The following is a 20,823-nucleotide window of genomic DNA, read 5'->3' as shown; positions in this document are numbered from 1 at the left end:
TAGAGCATGCTGCGATTTTCACGCAACGCACAAGTGATGTGTGAAAATCACCGCTCGTGCTCACTGCCCCATAGAAATGAATGGGTCAGGATTCAGTGCGGGTGCAATGCATTCACATCACGCATTGCACCCACGCGGAATACTCGCCCGTGTGAAAGGGGCCTTACACTGTGGAGTTTCATCAAGGGTTGAAGCAGCATTTCATTTCAGCAACAAAATCATTTAAAATCTGCACCTCAGGTCAGTTTCTGCTGCACACTTTTTCTGCCATGTGTGGATAATTGTGAAATTCTGCAATGGCAAATCCACGGTTATTCAGTTGCATGTGGCCTAAGGCCGAGTTCACACATGACTGAACATCCAGCAGGAAAATTTGCTGTTGTTTTTGCTGCATTTCCACAGCAAAAACTGCAACACTGCTGTGTGTATTACATGTGGTTTTTGCCTTGGAAAGGGTGAATTCCGCAGCATAAATTGACAATTGACAATTTACGTAACTGTTCAACCCTGTGTGAACCCGGCCTAAGAAACAAGTTTGTTGGATGCCAGGAAGGTTTCTACAGAGGATTCTGGCATGAAGGCATAAGCAATCAGCCTTTTTTTTACTTTGTGCACTGCACATGAAGGCCTCATGCACACAACCGTTTTTTTTTTGTGGTCTGCAAAAACGGGGTCCGTAGGTCCATGATCCGTGTCCGTTTTTTCTTCCGTGGGTCTTCCTTGATTTTTGGAGGATCCACGGACATGAAGAAAAAAGTCGTTTTGGTGTCCGCCTGGCTGTGCGGAGCCAAACGGATCCGTCCTGACTTACAATGCAAGTCAATGGGGACGGATTTGTTTGACGTTGACACAATATGGTGCAATTGCAAACGGATCCGTCACCCATTGATTTTCAATGTAAAGTCAGGAGTCCCTATTATACCATCGGATCGGAGTTTTCTCCAATCCGATGGTATATTTTAACTTGAAGCGTCCCCATCACCATGGGAACGCCTCTATGTTAGAATATACCATCGGATTTGAGTTAGATCGTGAAAACTCATATCCGACAGCATATTCTAACACAGAGGCATTCCCATAGTGATGGGGACGCTTCAAGTTAGAATATACTAAGAACTTTGTACATGACTGCCCCCTGCTGCCTGGCAGCACCCGATCTCTTACAAGGGGCTGTGATCCGCACAATTAACCCCTCAGGTGCCGCACCTGAGAGGTTAATTGTGCGTATCATAGCCCCCTGTAATAGATCAGGTGCTGCCAGGCAGGAGGGGGCACACCCCCCTCCCTCCCCAGTTTTAAATACATTGGTGGCCAGTGCGGCCCCCCCTCCCTCCCCTGTATTACTGTAAATTCATTGGTGGCCAGTGCGGCCCCCCCTCCGTCAACCTGTATTACTGTACATTCATTGGTGGCCAGTGTGCCCCCCCTCCCCCTCCTAATTAAAATCCCCCCCCCATCATTGGTGGCAGCGGAGAGTTCCAATCGGAGTCCCAGTTTAATCGCTGGGACTCCGATCGGTAACCATGGCAACCAGGACGCTACTGCAGTCCTGGTTGCCATGGTTACTTAGCAATTTTAGAAGCATTATACTTACCTTCGCTGTCTGTGACCGGCCGGGCTCTCCTCCTACTGGTAAGTGAAAGGTCTGTGCCGCGCATTGCTTATAGCACAGGCCTGTCACTTACCAGTAGGAGGAGCGCCCGGCCGGTCACAGACATCGCAGGTAAGTATAATGCTTCTAAAAATTGCAAAGTAACCATGGCAACCAGGACTGCAGTAGCGTCCTGGTTGCCATGGTTACCGATCGGAGCCCCAGCGATTAAACTGGGACTCCGATCGGAACTCTCCGCTGCCACTAATGATGGGGGGGGATTTTAATTAGGAGGGGGAGGAAGGGGGGGCACACTGGCCACCAATGAATGTACAGTAATACAGGGGAGGGAGGGGGAGCCGCAATGGCCACCAATGAATGTACAGTAATACAGGGGAGGGAGGGGGGCCGCACTGGCCACCAATGAATGTACAGTAATACAGGGGAGGGAGGGGAGGGCACACTGGCCACCAATGAATTTAAAACTGGGGAGGGAGAGGGGTGTGAAAGTAGCCTACGGCCACGGATCACGGACGAGGATGCCAATCTTGTGTGCATCCTTGTTTTTTCACGGACCCATTGACTTGAATGGGTCCGTGAACCGTTGTCCGTCAAAAAAATAGGACAGGTCATATTTTTTTGACGGACAGGAAACACGGATCACGGCCGCGGATGAACAACGGTGCATTTTACGAGTTTTCAACGGACCCATTGAAAGTCAATGGGTCTGCAGAAAATCACGGAAAACGGAACAACGGCCACGGATGCACACAACGGTCGTGTGCATGAGGCCGAAGTCCGTCTGATACTGGAGCGTGTGTCTTATTACTGGCAATATACTGAATTTCCTAGTGTATCATGCAAGGCACCCATGACACTGAAAATGACAAGAGTTTGATTAAAATGGTATGACTTGTACAACAAAAATTAATCAGGCCGCTTGTCCAACCAGCTTGACTTTACTTTATCCGATTCAACTCTGTATTTTCATTTTCCACTGGGCCAGTGATTGGTCCAGGACAATTTCCACTACACTACCAGCTACATTGAGGAGGCACCATATTCACAGTGTACAGAGTAGAGTCGGGTAGAGCCGGTACCATGCAGTAAGAAATGTGGCTTACGATATTAGGAATTTTCCGACAAAAAGAAAAAGGAGTGGATAGCATGTCACCATGCATTGCATTGATCTAATGATTCTTAGTCTAATTTTTAAACAGTACACAAGGTACTTTGTATACTTATTGATCAAAATGCATAAGCCCGCTCACCGCATCAAGGTGACCTCTTTCGAGTGGGTCCCTAATCTAAAATGGCGCAGGAATTAGGAAGTCAACTCGTGTTTTTTTCTGATCAGTGCACAAGAAGGTAGAAAGTAGAGGTATGTAATAATAAAAGAAGAGAACAGCTATATTTTGTGATGTTTCTCTTAGAATATGTACAGTACAGACCAAAAGTTTGGACACACCTTCTCATTCAAAGAGTTTTCTTTATTTTCATGACTATGAAAATTGTAGATTCACACTGAAGGCATCAAAACTATGAATTAACACATGTGGAATTATATACATAACAAACAAGTGTGAAACAACTGAAAATATGTCATATTCTAGGTTCCTCAAAGTAGCCACCTTTTGCTATGATTACTGCTTTGCACACTCTTGGCATTCTCTTGATGAGCTTCAAGAGGTAGTCCCCTGAAATGGTTTTTAATTCACAGGTGTTCCCTGTCAGGTTTAATAAGTGGGATTTCTTGCCTTATAAATGGGGTTGGGTCCATCAGTTGCGTTGAGGAGAAGTCAGGTGGATACACAGCTGATAGTCCTACTAAATAGACTGTTAGAATTTGTATTATGGCAAGAAAAAAGCAGCTAAGTAAAGAAAAACGAGTGGCCATCATTACTTTAAGAAATGAAGGTCAGTCAGTCAGCCGAAAAATTGGGAAAACTTTGAAAGTAAGGGCTATTTGACCATGAAGGAGAGTGATGGGGTGCTGCGCCAGATGACCTGGCCTCCACAGTCACCGGACCTGAACCCAATCAAGATGATTTGGGGTGAGCTGGACTGCAGAGTGAAGGCAAAAGGGCCAACAAGTGCTAAGCATCTCTGGGAACTCCTTCAAGACTGTTGGAAGACCATTTCAGGTGACTACCTCTTGAAGCTCATCAAGAGAATGCCAAGAGTGTGCAAAGCAGTAATCAAAGCAAAAGGTGGCTACTTTGAAGAACCTAGAATATGACATTTTCAGTTGTTTCACACTTGTTTGTTATGTATATAATTCCACATGTATTAATTCATAGTTTTGATGCCTTCATAGTCATGAAAATAAAGAAAACTCTTTGAATGAGAAGGTGTGTCCAAACTTTTGGTCTGTACTGTATTTGTGTATTTGCTCTAATGGGTCATACAGAAATGTCTATCCTATTATCAGACACTAGGTCTCATGATCATTTCTACATTTCCATAGTATAAAGTAGTCGTAGACACATGATGTCACTGTGCCTCAACATATTTTCCCGTAAAGGCATGCAAAAATACAACGTGATGAAAGATGCCACACTTTTGTATGTGAAAAAAAAACACTCCATGGTGTCATACAGAGGTTCAGTATAGGCTCGTAGCATGTCATCAGGAACCCAGTATATCAGGCTTGTATTTCTGACCCATATGTGTTCAGAGATATTCTACTTTTTAATTAATGGGTGAAACTGAATATCTTTATGCTAACAACACTGCAAATGCTTTTGGTATGAAAATGATTCATGGGATAATCTATTTACTTCCCAACTGGAGACCCACAATATGAAACAAAAATGTTTCAATGTGAAATGCCTCCATTTTACTCCAGCTAGGCTTTACACAGAGCAGTTTTATTGCTCTCATTCACTATTTTCAAATTGATATCAAAATTTTCCCGGGGCATGAAAACTGATTGGAGCAATTATAAATGTTCTTCACTTTAGACATTTTGCATGGCATATATGTTGGGAAGTGTCCTGACACCAATGTGCCACAGCTTTTAGCCAATCATATGGTAAAAGAGTGAAGTTTAGGGCATACATTTACTGGTGTACATCAGTACAGTATGTCTTCTGTTTTCTATATTTATATACACTCACCTAAAGAATTATTAGGAACACCATACTAATACGGTGTTGGACCCCCCTTTGCCTTCAGAACTGCCTAAATTCTACGTGGCATTGATTCAACAAGGTGCTGATAGCATTCTTTAGAAATGTTGGCCCATATTGATAGGATAGCATCTTGCAGTTGATGGAGATTTGAGGGATGCACATCCAGGGCACGAAGCTTCCGTTCCACCACATCCCAAAGATGCTCTATTGGGTTGAGATCTGGTGACTGTGGGGGCCATTTTAGTACAGTGAACTCATTGTCATGTTCAAGAAATCAATTTGAAATGATTCAAGCTTTGTGACATGGTGCATTATCCTGCTGGAAGTAGCCATCTGAGGATGGATACATGTTCTCATTCTGTTTACGCCAAATTCGGACTCTACCATTTGAATGTCTCAACAGAAATCAAGACTCATCAGACCAGGCAACATTTTTCCAGTCTTCAACAGTCCAATTTTGGTGAGCTTGTGCAAATTGTAGCCTCTTTTTCCTATTTGTAGTGGAGATGAGTGGTACCCGGTGGGGTCTTCTGCTGTTGTAGCCCATCCGCCTCAAGGTTGTGCGTGTTGTGGCTTCACAAATGCTTTGCTGCATACCTCAGTTGTAACGAGTGGTTATTTCAGTCAACGTTGCTCTTTTATCAGCTTGAATCAGTCGGCCCATTCTCCTCTGACCTCTAGCATCCACAAGGCATTTTTGCCCACAGGACTGCCGCATACTGGATGTTTTTCCCTTTTCACACCATTCTTTGTAAACCCTAGAAATGGTTGTGCGTGAAAATCCCAGTAACTGAGCAGATTGTGAAATACTCAGACCGGCCCGTCTGGCACCAACAACAATGCCACGCTCAAAATTGCTTAAATCACCTTTCTTTCCCATTCTGACATTCAGTTTGGAGTTCAGGAGATTGTCTTGACCAGGACCTCCCCCCTAAATGTATTGAAGCAACTGCCATGTGATTGGCTGACTAGATAATTGCATTAATGAGAAATAGAACAGGTGTTCCTAATAATTCTTTAGGTGAGTGTATATAAAGAAGGACATATGTATGTGTGTATGTTACGCTATCACTCAAAAACGCAACCATCGATTTTACCGAAACTTGGTATACACATCCCTTGCTACCTGGAAAGAAATTTTGTGGGGGTCACAGCTCTCTAGCACCTACCGTTCCTAAGATATTCACAAAAAATGACCTGCATTAGCCAATACAAGCCTGCAAGTCTCTCTCTTCATATCCCAATTATCAGCCAATAGAAGCTCGCAAGCCCTTAGTCTCCACATACAGACAGTTTTACTCCAGGTTTCCATAACAGCCAAGCCATTTTTCTTCACTGCTGTAGGTCAGCTTTAGGCTAGGGCTGCACGACGACATGTGTCGCACGACACATAGGGCACAACTAGACTGCTATATGTGTATGTGTATAATGATGTCGCACGATAATTTTTATGATAGTGGTTTTGCACTGTGACGTGATCTTGGATGGTTTTTTTGCAACTGTCGTGTCGCAGTCGCAGCATGTCACATGTCGCATTGCGACACCATAGTCTATCATTATAAAAATTGTTGAGACAAAATGTTGCGCGACACATGTCGTCGTGTAGCCCTAGCATTAATAGGCCAGGGCGCTGTGTAGGTCACTGTTAAAGGGGCGGGCACTGGGGAGGTCACTGTTAAAGAGGCGTTCACTGTGGATGTTACTGTTAAGGGGGCAGGCCGCTGTGGAGGTCACTGTTAAAGGGGCGGACACTGTGAAGGTCACTGTTAATTGGGCAGGGGCAACTGCTGTGGAGGTCACTGTTAAGGCAGTGGGGTACTGTGGAGGTCACTGTTAAGTCAGTGGGGTACTGTGGAGGTCTCTGTCAAGGGAGTGAGTGGGGTGCTGTGAAACTGACTGTTAAAGGGGCAGGCTGCTGTAAAGGTCAAAGTTAAGGGGATGGGTTGCTGTGGAGATCCCATTTTAAAGTGGTGGGGCACTGTGGGGGGGGGGGGGGGTCAGTGTTAAGTGGTGGGGGACTGTGGAGTTCACTGTTAAAGGGCCAGTGTGCTGTAAAGATCACTGTTATGGGGGATACTGTCGATATCTTTTAACGACACACACAGACATTAAATGAAATAGATGAAATATACCCGTGCGAAGCCGGGTCCTTCTGCTAGTTAACTATATTGAAAAGTGTGCTTGGCTAATGCATTGCTTATAGCACAGACCGGTCACTTACCAGTAGGAGGAGCGCCCGGCCGGTCACAGACATCGCAGCTCGCAGGTAAGTATAATGCTTCTAAAAATTGCTAAGTAACCATGGCAACCAGGACTGCAGTAGCGTCCTGTTTGCCATGGTTACCGATCGGAGCCCCAGCAATTAAACTGGGACTCAGATCGGTACTCTCCGCTGCCACCAATGATAGGGGGGGAGATTTTAATTAGGAGGGGGAGGGAGGGGGGGCCCACTGGCCACCAATGAATCTCCAGTACTACAGGGGAGGGAGGGGGGGCCGGCCGCACTGGCCACCAATGTGTTAACTACAGGGGAGGGAGGGGGGGCCGGCCGCACTGGCCACCAATGTGTTAACTACAGGGGAGGGAGGGGGGGCCGGCCGCACTGGCCACCAATGTGTTAACTACAGGGGAGGGAGGGGGGGCCGGCTGCACTGGCCACCAATGTGTTAACTACAGGGGAGGGAGGGGGGCCAGCCGCACTGGCCACCAATGTGTTAAATACAAGGGAGGGGGGGCCCACTGACCACCAATGAATTTAAAACTGGGGAGGGAGGGAGGTGTGCCCCCTCCTGCCTGGCAGCACATGATCTCTTACAGGGGGCTATGATACGCACAATTAACCCCTCAGGTGCAGCACCTGAGGGGTTAATTGTGCGGATCACAGCCCCCTGTAAGAGATCGGGTGCTGCCAGGCAGCAGGGGGCAGTCATGTACACAGTTCTTAGTATATTCTAACTTGAAGCGTCCCTATCACTATGGGTGCATTTTCCGATTTTTCCACGGACCCATTGAAAGTCAATGGGTCAGCGAAAAAAAAAGATAAATGGCACAACGGTCGTGTGCATGAGGCCCAAGTCTCAGTGACCAAACCAATTTGCTTCAACGACATTGAAATATTTTCCAATTACTGGAGACCCAAGCACAGTTGTTCTACTAGATATATCAGATCACATGAACTTTTTTCTTATTACGGAAGTGACTTTGTCTGATTGGATCCTATGTAATATCTCACGTCTTATGTTTTCTAGATGACATCTAACGTGTCAATGGAAATCCTAATATTTTAGTTCACATATAAAATGTTCCACTTTTCCTCCTAAAAATTATGATTATCCAGGTCTATATAATCAGTATGGCAGATTATCTGTAACCTCTCCCCTCCATACCAATGCTTTTTTCCATACATTACATTACAGGGGAGCAAATACTGTAAAAAAATGTAAATAATTGCCAGGTGCTAATACACTATGGGGCACATTTAAAACACTAAAACACTTTGGTGCCCACGTCTAATATGCCGGTATTAATAAGCCCTATACCTGGCGGTGGCACCACTCCCACTTTTTAAGACCTGGTGTGAGCGGGGAGAGATTGCAGATTGTGGCACAAAGGACCTTTGCGCTGCAATCTGCGCCCAAAATACGCATAATTTAGGCATATTTCTGTTTGATAAATGTCTCCCTATATGGGTATAAACACCTCAAAAACACCACAAACAATCATGCTTTTTTTTCCAGCTTTTTTTGGCTTGAAAAAAATGTCAGAGCCAAAAATGTGTGTGAAGGAACCCTTAGGCTTAAAACACACAGGTATTTCGCAGAATTTTGCAGCGTTCTTACGGTATTAGTGTTTTTTTTTTTGCACCTGTGGTTTTCAGTGCAGTTTTTGCAGTAAAAACATCAGCTCTAGATGTTAGCTGGAAGTCTATGGGAAATTAGAAATTCAGAGCAGACAAGCATTGTGGTATTTCTAATTAGTGCATTTTTTTTCAACTGCAGCATACTAAAAATTTTTGCATTTTGCATTTCAAATTTTGAATGCTGTACGGAGGGAAATTCTTGCGGGACTTTGATAAAAAAAACTTCAGACTTTGATTTTGAAACTTGAAAAACATTTTAAAACTTGGATCTGAAGTCGACTTCAGTACCGAGGTACCAGTCGATACCAAAGCCAACTTTGGATCCAAGTTTTAAAATGGTTTTTAAGTTTAAAAATCGATGGCCAAAGTTATTCACCAAAGTCTCGCAAGTAATAACGAATTTCCCTCCGTACAGCATTCAAACGATGTATCACTTCAGTAGAAAAGAAATTTCACCTTGCTGAAGCCCTTACATTTTAATAGATCTCCGTGCAGCATTAAAACAAAGTTTTGAATGAATCGACTTCGGATCTCTGATCCGAAGCTCGATTCGCTCAACACTAGTGGTGGTAAAACACCAGCGCAAACTTATTTTTTATAGTTTTTTGCGCCAAAGCCAGATGTGTGCCCAGAAAGAAGGAAACGTACAAGGGTAGGACTAGCAATTCTTTTCTTTTTTGTATCGATACCTGTGTTGGCTCAAAAAACTAACTGCAAAAACTTTAACTAAAACTGCATGTGTTGATCCCAGCATAACCTAAATTACCAGTGTAAAATCCCAAGCATGTCCACTTGTATTGCCGTGGAGGCAGCTTCAATATGCGAAACACACATGCTGATGTAATGAAATGATGCTCTGTGGGATTCACTGGTAAAAGTAAATAGGGCTCAGCATGACTATAAAGATAAGTAATGCTAAACCACTAAGTAAGTCTATGAAAGACTTAATAGTAAACTGTACCCCACATGCTTCACTTGAAGCGCCCTGCATGTGGTTAGGGAAAAGCCTGTGCTGTTCAGTCCCCTCTGCAGGTGTCCCTGCTTGTCTGGTTAGCTAGAGTTTTGAGTAATCCTCTGCAGGTATCATTAGAGCAGGTTTAATCTTGTTATGTGTTCTCAGTAATAGGACATGCTCATTTAATATCATTTATTAAGGGAAAAGCAGAGCAATTTTTGGGTTGGATAATTGCTTCACAAATATCAAAGGATCATGTCGCTTCAAACCGGTGTGATTGTTATTCTTTGATATAGGCTGTTTGGAGAAGTCTTGTAATCTCTGAAGGTTTTCCAAGTTTACATTGATGCTGGGAGGGTGTGCATGAAAACTGGAATAGCGTTTCCAAACTGACTCATTTCTTGTAAGGTGTCTGGTTACAACTTGCCCCCAAAAGATATCTGCCATGCCTCTTCTTGAGGACCAGGCTTAGGTATATGTATGTACTTTAGATTTTTTTATGTGCGATTGTGTTTTCCATGTTTTATCCCTACATCTTTTCTTGTAATAGACATACGGGGCCAGATTTATCATTACTCTGACAGCTCACTCCACTTTCACATATGGCTAAAGTCAGTTTTAGCCAAGTCAGATTTATGATCGGCCCTTTAAGACTGTAATAAATGTGGTTTGACGGTAGCAGTTTATCTGTCAGTAAGCAGCTTTACAAAAGTCGCACATCTTTACAAAAAAGTCGCGCGTCTTTACAAAAAAGTCGCATGTTCTATTAAAAAGTCTCATAAAATAAGCATGGTCCTCACTGGAGTGAAATTGTGCATTTTTTGCGACTTTTTAAATAGTCGCAATAGTAAATCTGTCTAGAGATTTATTTACATAAGAAAACACCACCACTTTCTGAAAACTGGCGAGCATTGTGCAGAGCAGTAAAAAGTCGCAAATTTATGTGCAGTTTAAGCGATTGCGCAAAAATTTGCGACTTTTTCACTCCATTATTCTGACTTGAGCTAATGATAAATCTGGCCCAATATGTTTATTACCAGACAAGGGTACGTCTATACAATAAGGTTTCTTGATGCAGTTTTGGAAAGCCAAAACCAGGAGTGAATTCAAAAAAAGAAGTAGTCATGTCTGTCCTTCATGCCTTCTCTCCTTTTATGATCCACTCCTGGTTTCAGCTTCCAAAACTGCATTAGGAAACCTTACTGTATGGCCGTACCCTAAGGTACCTGGTGAAAAGCCAATAGTTATATCTATATCAAGTCATTGATTATAATTCCAGTGATGATAGAAAATGATGACACCAATAGTTCAAAGCCCAATCCAAGCCATTATTTCAGCCTTTGCCTATTTATGGTGGTTTGTGTGACCATCACGAGCTCTTTCTGAGTATATATGATGACATTATTGCTTAGTCATCATAGCTGCTCAAAGTACCGTACAACGGATGACTCTCTGGATCGAGCTAGTCGATGTTAATGGCAAAGTAGCAGGTGCATCGAATAAAACAGGTGCAGCAACAAAATGTCTGTTCCCTGTTCTAACCTTTGTTTAAGCTGCGCTATGTCTGAGGGGCGCACTAAACCTATTCATGGGGATTCATTCAATTATGGGGATTTGACATCAATATTTTCAAGTATGACTCTTAAGTATACATCTATATACATCTACAATTTACCATGTCTAATGTATGCATGCTGAATGTCACATTTAGTTAGAGAAGAACCCGATTCTGATCTGCTGCTGCCTGTCTATGACTGTCCATTATACATTTACCTTTTATTGTGTCTACTGTCATCTATCTACAAAAAAAAACTCCTGGGCAGCACCACCAACCAAACGTACAGGACGGAGTGCCAGCGGCTGAGGCGGTGGTCCTACCACCTATACATCCAATAAAAATACGAATACCGCGGCACTTCCATAAAGTGACATCTATCTATTTATCTATTATTTATCAATCTATCCATCTGTCTATCTATCTATCTATCTATCTATCTATCTATCTATCTATTATTTATCAATCTATCCATCTATCTATCTATCTATCTATCTATCTATCTATCTATCTATCTGTTATCTACTATCTATCTATCATACTATATATCTCCTATCTTTCTTTCTTTCTCAGACTATCATTGGAATTCATTGTATAAATCATGCATTTCACACATCAGGTAATAGTATATTAATATTGAACAATACACCCACATACACATGCATTTTTATGACATTTTGAATATTCACTTTCTAATAGTTTCCAGTGAGAGTTCTACTTTAATGTAAACTGTATTGGGCTGTGTTTAATAGGCAGCTGTTATATGTAGGATTTATCATTTTGTTGCAATTTCAGTTTATTAGTCATCAGAAACTAGAAAATAATTTGCAGCAATTACGGAAATTTAGAGGTGAAATGTTATGTAATCTCCATAGTCCACCTCTTAGATCTGAGATTCTACCATGATCCTGGTCCTCAACGTCCTCGCTCACATAATACAGATATCATTTGAACAAGTGCTATCAACCTCTAGGATGAGTTTCGAATGATCTAAACAACTTTAATACTGAAATGCATCACTTTGCGTGTAAAGGTAAAATAATAGAACTGTGAGGAAAGCATCTCAGTGACCCAGGAGAGCGACGTGATTCACTATACCAAGTGTGAGGTAGTTTCAATGCTAAATCTACGATTCATAGACATTGTCAAAGATTGGGTTCAGGCACAACAGCATGAGATTTCTCTACTGACTGAGGATAAATAGCAAAGAATCTCGGAAATCTCAAGACATCTTGAATAAATGAGAATCAATGTTGTTTCTCACACCTTTTCACCACTGTCTGTGCCAACTTGAAAGGGCCGTGGGAGGTATTTAGGTGTGTCCTCATAAATGAACCATATGAAATATGATGAGTATGAATCAAGCTGCATGGCGTGTTCTGTCAAATTTTACCTATTGTAGTCTATTGTAATAAATATTATTCCAACGTTTCCATCCCATAGATGACATTTTATATGTTCCATGGTGGTCACATGCAGTCAAGTCATCATGTGCAAAGAATTCCTGCCACACAGTTGTTAAGACCTTTTTGGCTTAAATCAAATGGGCTCTTTATAGGCGTAAAGCAGAATGTCTATAGTGACTGCTTTACTATGATGGCGGGGAGCCTTCATTAACAGACCTTCATAAATCCTGTCTTTTTTTTCTGCTTTTCTCCTCTGTTTCCCATCTGCGGTCATTATTATTAACACTTACCCTGAATTACTAAGTCTCAATACTGCAGCAGCAAAAGCATCCGGAAGCTTTGGCAAACAATTCCTTAACTAAATGCCAGCTCCTCACCAGTGGCATCATAACAGCCACCCTGAGTCGACAGATATTCCAGACATGTCTATGCAGCGCTTCAACACGAGCTCCCGTGTTTCTAGCCGAGACGAATTTGTCATTTAACTCCTTGGGGCTGCATGATTTCAGCAAGATGATAACTTAAAAATGAAAGACATCTCATGGATTGTAAGCTCTTGCGAGCAGGGCCCTCACTCCTCTTTTTTTTTTATTGTTGATTTGTTTGTTGCTATGTTATTTATGACTGTTTGTACATAAACCCACTGATAACAATAAATATTATTATTATTATTAAGACAGCATTTAAGACCATATGATATATTGTGATAACAAAGTCAGCTCTACTACATCTATATATTTAGCCCAGAGATCGGTGTCCAAGCCACTTACAATGGGCCCTCTCCATGCAGTGCTGTATACAATAAGTCACATTCTGCTTTCCTTTCTTTTTGCATGTAGAAGATACAGTATATGGCGTTGACAGGTGTATTTCCCTGGTGTCAATGTGTTGACAGCGGGATGAGTTTATATAATACTTTGGCATTATTATATAGAAGTGATAACTCTCCAGTCACTTCTAGAGGGCTGGATACATTGTTCTCCTCACTTCGCCTTCCTCAGTTAAGCTTCTTGATTATCCCTAAGCCCTTGATTGTCCTACCTTCCTCTCCAGCGCTTGGCTCTCTCTCATGTGCTGAAGATGCTTCTTCTGGAGATATGGGATCCTCTAGGTGCGTTTGTACTTCTCTGCTACCCTCGTCGCTTCCATCATTGCATCTCTCAGTGACGTTGTCCTTGTCACTTGGTCACAAGAGGTCTCAGATGTGATGGGGAAAGCGCCTGAGGAACCACTATCAGCAGCTTCTATAGGGACGTGTCTGGTAGAATCTCTCCTCTGTGTCTGAAGTTGATCTGGATAGTGCGTGCACAGCCACTCCCTGAAGTCACTTTCCACTCCCCCCTCTGTCCATCCACAGGATTTACCTCTTTCTCTCTCAACTTTCCTGTTATCTCCTTAGGTTTTCCATCTGTAAGGTGTAACGGGTTCAAACAGAATGCTTACCTTTTGCCTGCTGCTTTGGGGGACATGTGAATGAGGGATCACAGGGCAAAGTTCAGCATCAATTTGCAAAGCTCTAGGTGGCAAACTACAAGCAAAAAGAGCACAAAAGAACCAATGTTATTGCAGGTAGAACTGAAATTGCCTTTTACAGGATGTGTCTTATTAACAGAAGCGTTCAATTCACAAACCAAAAAGTACATGTTTCGTTTACAGATTTTTGGATTTATTTCAACCTTTTAATTAATCTAAATGGCTGCAATAGTTGACCTCAGGCAATCTTTAATGATTCCCTGCCACATTCTGCTGCATAGCTGACTGTGAAAGCTACCATCATTCTCTGGCTTGACTAACTAGTTGATTTTAAATCATTTGTATGCCTATTATACACTTAAAGGTTTGGGTTAAGGGTAGGGTCACATGATCTGAATAGTTGTTGGTACAAAATCTCGGGACATGTATGAATCTGCCACGTGAAAAACCTTAAAGATTATTTTCCAAATTCACGGATGGAGTAGAGTTAACACTCCTGTTTTCTGAGATTTCTGAGTTGTGTTATCTAATCTAAGCAAACACCTTCAATTGCTTTTCAATGGCTTTTGTCTCAAGATAACGGCGATGAGTTAAGAAATTTGAGCTAAGAGCTGGAGTGCTAACCCTGCTCCATCTGTATACATGGTTAGCATTATGCTGGATATACATCTCCATTGCGGACTCTGATAGTCTGTTCCGACAGAGAAATAGGCTACTAGAGTAGACCCTATCCAGCGTAGCCGGACACCCCTGGATCCCCATTCACTATAACGGGTATTATAGTGAGTAAGAATCTGTCGGCGCCCCCGGCAGTGTTTGGTGGTGTCTGGCTATGCCGGATACAGTTCAGGCTACTTTCACACCAGCGTTTTTGCTGGATCCGCTTCCGTCATAATAATACAACCGTCTGCATCCGTTCTGAACGGATCTGGTTGTATCATCTCTAAAAATTACGATCCGTCTCTAAAACCATTGCAAGTTCATAGAGGACGGATCCGTTTCCTTTTGTGTCCGAGAAAACTGACCCGTCGCCATTGACTTACATTGTGAGTCATGAAGGTTCCGTCTTGCTTCGTAGCACATCGCGGACACCCCTGGATCCCCATTCACTATAACGGGTATTAAAGTGAGTAAGGATCTGTCGGCGCCCCCGGCAGTGTTTGGTGGTGTCTGGCTATGCGGGATACAGTTCAGGCTACTTTCACACCAGCATTTTTGCTGGATCCGTCATGGATCAGCAAAAAAACGCTTCCATCATAATAATACAACCGTCTGCATCCGTTCTGAACGGATCTGGTTGTATCATCTCTAAAAATGACGACCCGTCTCTAAAACCATTGCAAAAAACTTTTTCTTTTGTGTCCGAGAAAACGGATCCGCCGCCATTGACTTACATTGTGAGTCATGAAGGTTCCGTCTTGATCCGTACCACATCGCGGACAAAAAAAAAACGCTGCTGTCCTCGATGGGGACGTAACCATACGGAATGCAGATGTGAAAGTAGCCTTACTCCGTTCGTCTGTTCATCTGCTGGAACAAACTACCGAAGATGTGAACAAACCCTTAGCTTCAACTTTTCCAAACCCTTAGCCTCTACAGGTGCGTTATGATGACCCTGATACTATATACACCTCATATCATAAAGAGAATGTGGATACAGGCATACATTGGCCAAAAAGTAGCATATTCACAAGTGGTAGATTTGTTGCTGAAATTTCTGCAACTGAAAATGTTTTCCAGTACATGTGAATGGAGTTACTTGCATGGAATTCTGCACATCCCATTGAGATATTTCTGTAAAAAAATATCCCATGTGTCCGGCATTTACAGTCATGAAGTAAACTAAAGTACCATACAGCTACCTGCATTCAATATCCACATCACTAGCATTCTTTTAATCATTGCTTTGTTACTGTAGTTCTCTATTGTCCTAATACCTGTCGTTTGTTTTCTCTGGCTTTACATCGCATAGACCTTAGTAAATAAGCCCATTAGAGTTCTCATGGAGGAAAAAACCCCACTGACTTCTATATTGCCTCGGGGAAGAGAGGCCATGGGCGAGTATTAGCTTTTGTGCCCTTTTATCAATAGGTTGTAAACATGTCAGCTAAGGAAGGCTTTATGTTCCAAAGGTTTGTCCTTCTTTTTTACATATATTTCCCCGTAAAAACAAAATTGTACTTCAGAGGGCAAAGTTTTGCACTACAAAGCGTCTTTTGTGCCACTAGTCATTTAGCCAAGCATGCAAACAAATTAGACATTGCTGTGTGGGGATCAGAGTTTGCATATGTTCAAAAGTAGGGAAAAAAAACGTACAATGTCCATAATCCTTTTCTATTTTTTCTTGTATAGATCCCACTCATGCTCAGTGTACATTGTATTTTATGCCTAGCCTGTTCAGCCGCTGCACAAACATGGTCACAGAAACTAAAAAGACTAATTATAGGGGATGCCCACTCAGCTTTTTAAGGGGTTGAGTGGGTATATGTCCGTGACCTGGTAGAACGTTTATTTTTCACAGATACTGAAATACTAGTAAAAGTTCCTACTGATACAGAATCATGGTACGTTCAAATGAAATGCATTAGGGCGTTTGGGAAAGAATCTTACAGATTTAGATTATTGTGGTAGAGAAGAATGTAAAGTGACAGACGTATGGCAGTTTATGCACTGTAGGATGTCTATTATATCTTTAGTATAACAGCACACCTCTGATAATCTACCTAATCCATTAGCAAGGTCTAATGTTTGTATGTCTACAGCTTAAAAAAGAACTGTCATACGGAAAACCAATTGTAATGAAGCCAATCGAAGCTAATCATATTGGCTTCAGAAAATAAAGCTTCTTAAGTTTTATATATTTTCACTTGCTTCACACAGAGATTTATTTCAGAGCTAGAAATACTTAAAAATAAAGGGGTCATATATCAAACAGAAATACACCTAAATTGCGCCACAATCTGCGACTTCTCCCCACTCACGCCAGGTCTAAAAAAAGGGGGAATGGTGTGGGGCCGGCAGGTGCCTCTTCATAACTCCGTTGGATCCACTGGCAGGTATAGGGGTTAATAAGACTAAAACACCGGTCTTAATAAATGTGCCCCAAAATTTGTATAGTGGAGGTGTGCATGTTACTTTATGCTAACAAAAAGATCACCCATGAGCCACCAAATGAACCCACATTAAATATTAAAGAATTTCCTTAACCCCTTCCTGACTGCCCACTGGGTATATACGTCCTATCTTCACATGCCCCGTGCAGATAGCACGTATATAAGCGTTCAGGCAGCGCTGGGATTAAAGCTCCTGCAATCTAGTGGGAGCAGGTCGGGTCCCGGATGTGAGACACAGCAGGGACCCTGAGGAGAAGACAGGGGCGGTTTATTACCACCTCTGCCTTCTCCTGTGCTGGCAGGAGAGCGCACGGGGAAAAGCAGGGTGTCGGGGGCAGGAGCAGAGCTGCAGGGTCTAAGAAGACCCCGATAAGCTCTGCCTGTGTGTAATGCCCCCACAGGGGGTTGTTTTCCCCTGTAACTGGGGCTCCTGTGGATGCCCCAGTTACAGTGGAAACAGTGAGGAGAAAAAAAAAAAGTCACTGTCCTCCAGAGGTCTTTTAATGACCTCCTGGGGGACATATTATGTACCAAAAATAAATGAAAATATAAGTTAAAAAAAAATACAAATTTAAGAAAATAAAAAACGCAGTCGTTAACAAAAACCTTCACCATAGTTGCCCGTTCGCTCAATCTATACATGTTATATATGAAAACGATCGTCACAAAATAGGAAACCAATTGCAATAATTAATTTTAATAATAATTAATTCTAATATTTAAGAAATAAAGAGCTAAATTTAAAAAACATTTTAATAAAAAGTCCTAAGTGTCAAATAAATAAAATTAAAAAAAAATCGCAAAAATTATTTTGCTAGTCAAACAAATAAAAAAGCTAGGGTCACTAAACCACCACGTGCACCAAATCACAAAATGTTGCCTGGATATTCAGGCCTTTTTTGGGCCCGGTCATGAAAGTACTAAAGAGCATGTCTCATCTCGCCATTACTAAGATGAGATGAAACTGGTGCTCGCTGTTTTAGTAGCTCCCATTGCAATGCATGAGAAATACAGAAACAGAGTAACACAGCAAGTTATGTGGTTTCCCTAACTCAGAAACAGCACAGCTTGCTGTGCTAAGTTGTTTCCATAGCTCTCGTGCATTGCAATGGGAGCTACTCAAACAGCAAGTTCTGGAGCGCTCGGCTGTTTCCCGCCGACTGATGGTTTCATCTTATTTTAGTAATGGTAAGATGAGACAACCCCTTTAAGGAGTACCGGCTGTCACCTCTCCTGACATGTTTGTTTTAGTAACTACTTGCATTCACCATGTAATAACAATTGTGGAGCATCTCTTCATATAACTATAAGTTGTGCCATTCCTCCACTATTCCTAATAGAAATTAATAAATTGCCAGCAGTCTGCAATAATGGTCCAGTTGGGTATTACCAATTGGGGTTGTGTCCCTGCCCAGTCTGATACTATCCAATAAGTGATGCCAACATCAGACTGGCAGGGGGACACACCTCCAACTGGCAGCACCCATAGGGAACTTCACAGCAAACTGCTACCAACCTAAACGTCTAGTAGGAATAGTAGAGGAATGGCTCAACATAGAATTATATATAAAGATGCTCCAGAATTAAAAAAGACATGTCAGGAGCGGTGACAGGTCCTCTTTAAGAACTTTCCTTATTTAGCTACATTCACTCTTGCAGTACTTGCAAAGGTTTCCTATGGATACTCTGGTTTTCTGAAGAAAAACATACAGGTAGGTTAATGGGTTCTTATATAAGCTGAGCTTATCTAGCGGTAGAGTTAGCATTTTTGGGTAGACAATACTGGTGGCCAATTTATCTGTTTTACTAATTACTAAAAACTTTGTTTTGCCATTTATTATCCAATGCAATTAGCAACATTGCAGCAATAAATGAGTCTCCACTTGTTTCCAAATATCTCCCAACTTCATCCCTCTGATCTTCCCATGACCTCTGCCTGTCCTCCTCCCTCATTACCTGCTCATTCTCATTTCCAAGTGTTTTCCCGTAGAGCAGTCATTCCAAGGAACTTCTTTCTATGCTTCATTACACTTTTAACCAGCATTGCTCATCTTTTCTACTGGGCCAAACACCCTTCAAGAAGTTTTTTATTAGACTCCTCAAAAGATACCTCTTAGCATATCAGTACATTTCTGTACTGATATGCTAAGAGGTATCTTTTGAAGAGTCTAATAAAAGCCTGCTGTCCTCTTTAGGTTATACACTTTGGAAGAATCTTGGTCGGACCCACAGTTTTTGGCCGGATTGAACGTCTCATATGTTGGTGTGTGCTATTGAGAAAATGAAAATGGTCTTGAAGTCACATTTCTTATCTGTAGCATTTAATATTGATCTCCGATTCAAACTGATTTGTGTTTAAAAAAAGGAGAAAACTTAGAACTTACAAGCAACATGCATTGAAGGGAACCAGCTGTTTTATGGATACGCAATGCTCCATGGGAAAAAGGAATACAAATTAGCCATCCTCCAGAAGGCTACATAAGCCAAACTGGAGACTCTTCCAAAAGGAAGAAGCGTCCATCTATAGACAGATGTTTACAAGTCTTGCCCTTATCGCCACAGAGCAGGGTACCCATTGGCTGAATGAGATGCCACTGATGCAGCTCTGAGGGATAACTGGCTTTCATTGAAAGCTTAGGTGTATGGAGACTTACTTACAGCCAATGCTCTATGGAAAAACCTACAGATGGGTGTACTTTCATTTTAAATCCAATTTGGATGATATGAGATACGGTTGGTTTCTTCCTTCTGGAGGAGAGCTAAATTGGTTACCTGGAATAAAACCTTAGCATCATGGAAGAAATGTAAAACAATTGTCATGACTGAAGGAGAAGTATGTAGAAATATTTAATGTCATGTAGTAATTTCGAATGCATGTAATACGTGAGCTCTGTGACACTCCAGAGAAAAAAGGTGGAATAGAGATACGTTTAGAAACCTTAACCATGCTTAGTGCAATTTCCTGTATTATGTATGTATACCCCTTTTCATATGTACAGCGCCATGGAATGAATAGCGCTTTAATACTAAATAATAATAACCATTTACACAAAACCTGACGGTAATTCCATGTTAAGACAGTGACCTGTCTATGGCCCACTCTAAAATGTGAATGGACAGAGCTGTGTATTCCCAGCAAGGTAGACTGAGACAGCTGACTGGTGTGTGGGGTATCAGACCTTCACCAATCAGAAGTTGATGGCCTATCCTCAGGGTAGGCTATCAAAACCAAAATCCTGGAATATCCCTTTTAGGTAATCCACCAGTAAAATAAGGACTGATTTATCTGTTTTTAAGGTCTAGTCTTTTTCAAATTATCCAGCAATGAAGACCCCCAAATTGCTTATCATGCTCTATACCTTTTTTTCCCATGATTTTACAACAATTTACTGAAGATTTAAACAAGTCAACAGTAACCATGAACCCATAATGTCCTAGAACCAGGTTCATCTATGTACAGATGGTGCCAGCACCACCATCAGTGGGTTAAAGTGTTTAGAAGCTTTGCACATTATTAAACTAAAGAAACCTTTACATTGCTCAATCCCGCAGACGATTGTTGGGAAGGAAGGGTTCCTTCCCAACATTCACTTGCTTGTCAGTGGAGGAGACCGCTGCATTTACATGCTGTCATCCCCTCTACAGTATGGGGAGGAGCGATCGCTAATGCCATTGCTCGTCCTTATATAGAATCATTGTTTGCCGGCAGCAGAGGCTGTTTAGATGGCACCATCTGC

General features: G+C 42.1%; 1 protein-coding gene across 1 annotated transcript in view; it reads right to left on the bottom strand.

The window, feature by feature from the left end:
• Positions 1-13,807, bottom strand: part of WNT10B (Wnt family member 10B) — a 60,740-nt gene extending 46,933 nt beyond the window's left edge. Inside the window, exon 1 of the mRNA XM_040425522.1 lies at positions 13,542-13,807. The gene's annotated coding sequence lies outside the window, so the exon portion shown is untranslated. The remainder of the gene's footprint in view (positions 1-13,541) is intronic.
• Positions 13,808-20,823: the final 7,016 nt, after the last annotated feature.

This window comes from Bufo bufo, chromosome 3 (assembly GCF_905171765.1).
Source record: "Bufo bufo chromosome 3, aBufBuf1.1, whole genome shotgun sequence".
NCBI lineage: Eukaryota > Metazoa > Chordata > Amphibia > Anura > Bufonidae > Bufo > Bufo bufo.
Note: the sequence above shows the minus strand (reverse complement) of the source record. Positions and strands in the feature narration are given on the sequence as shown.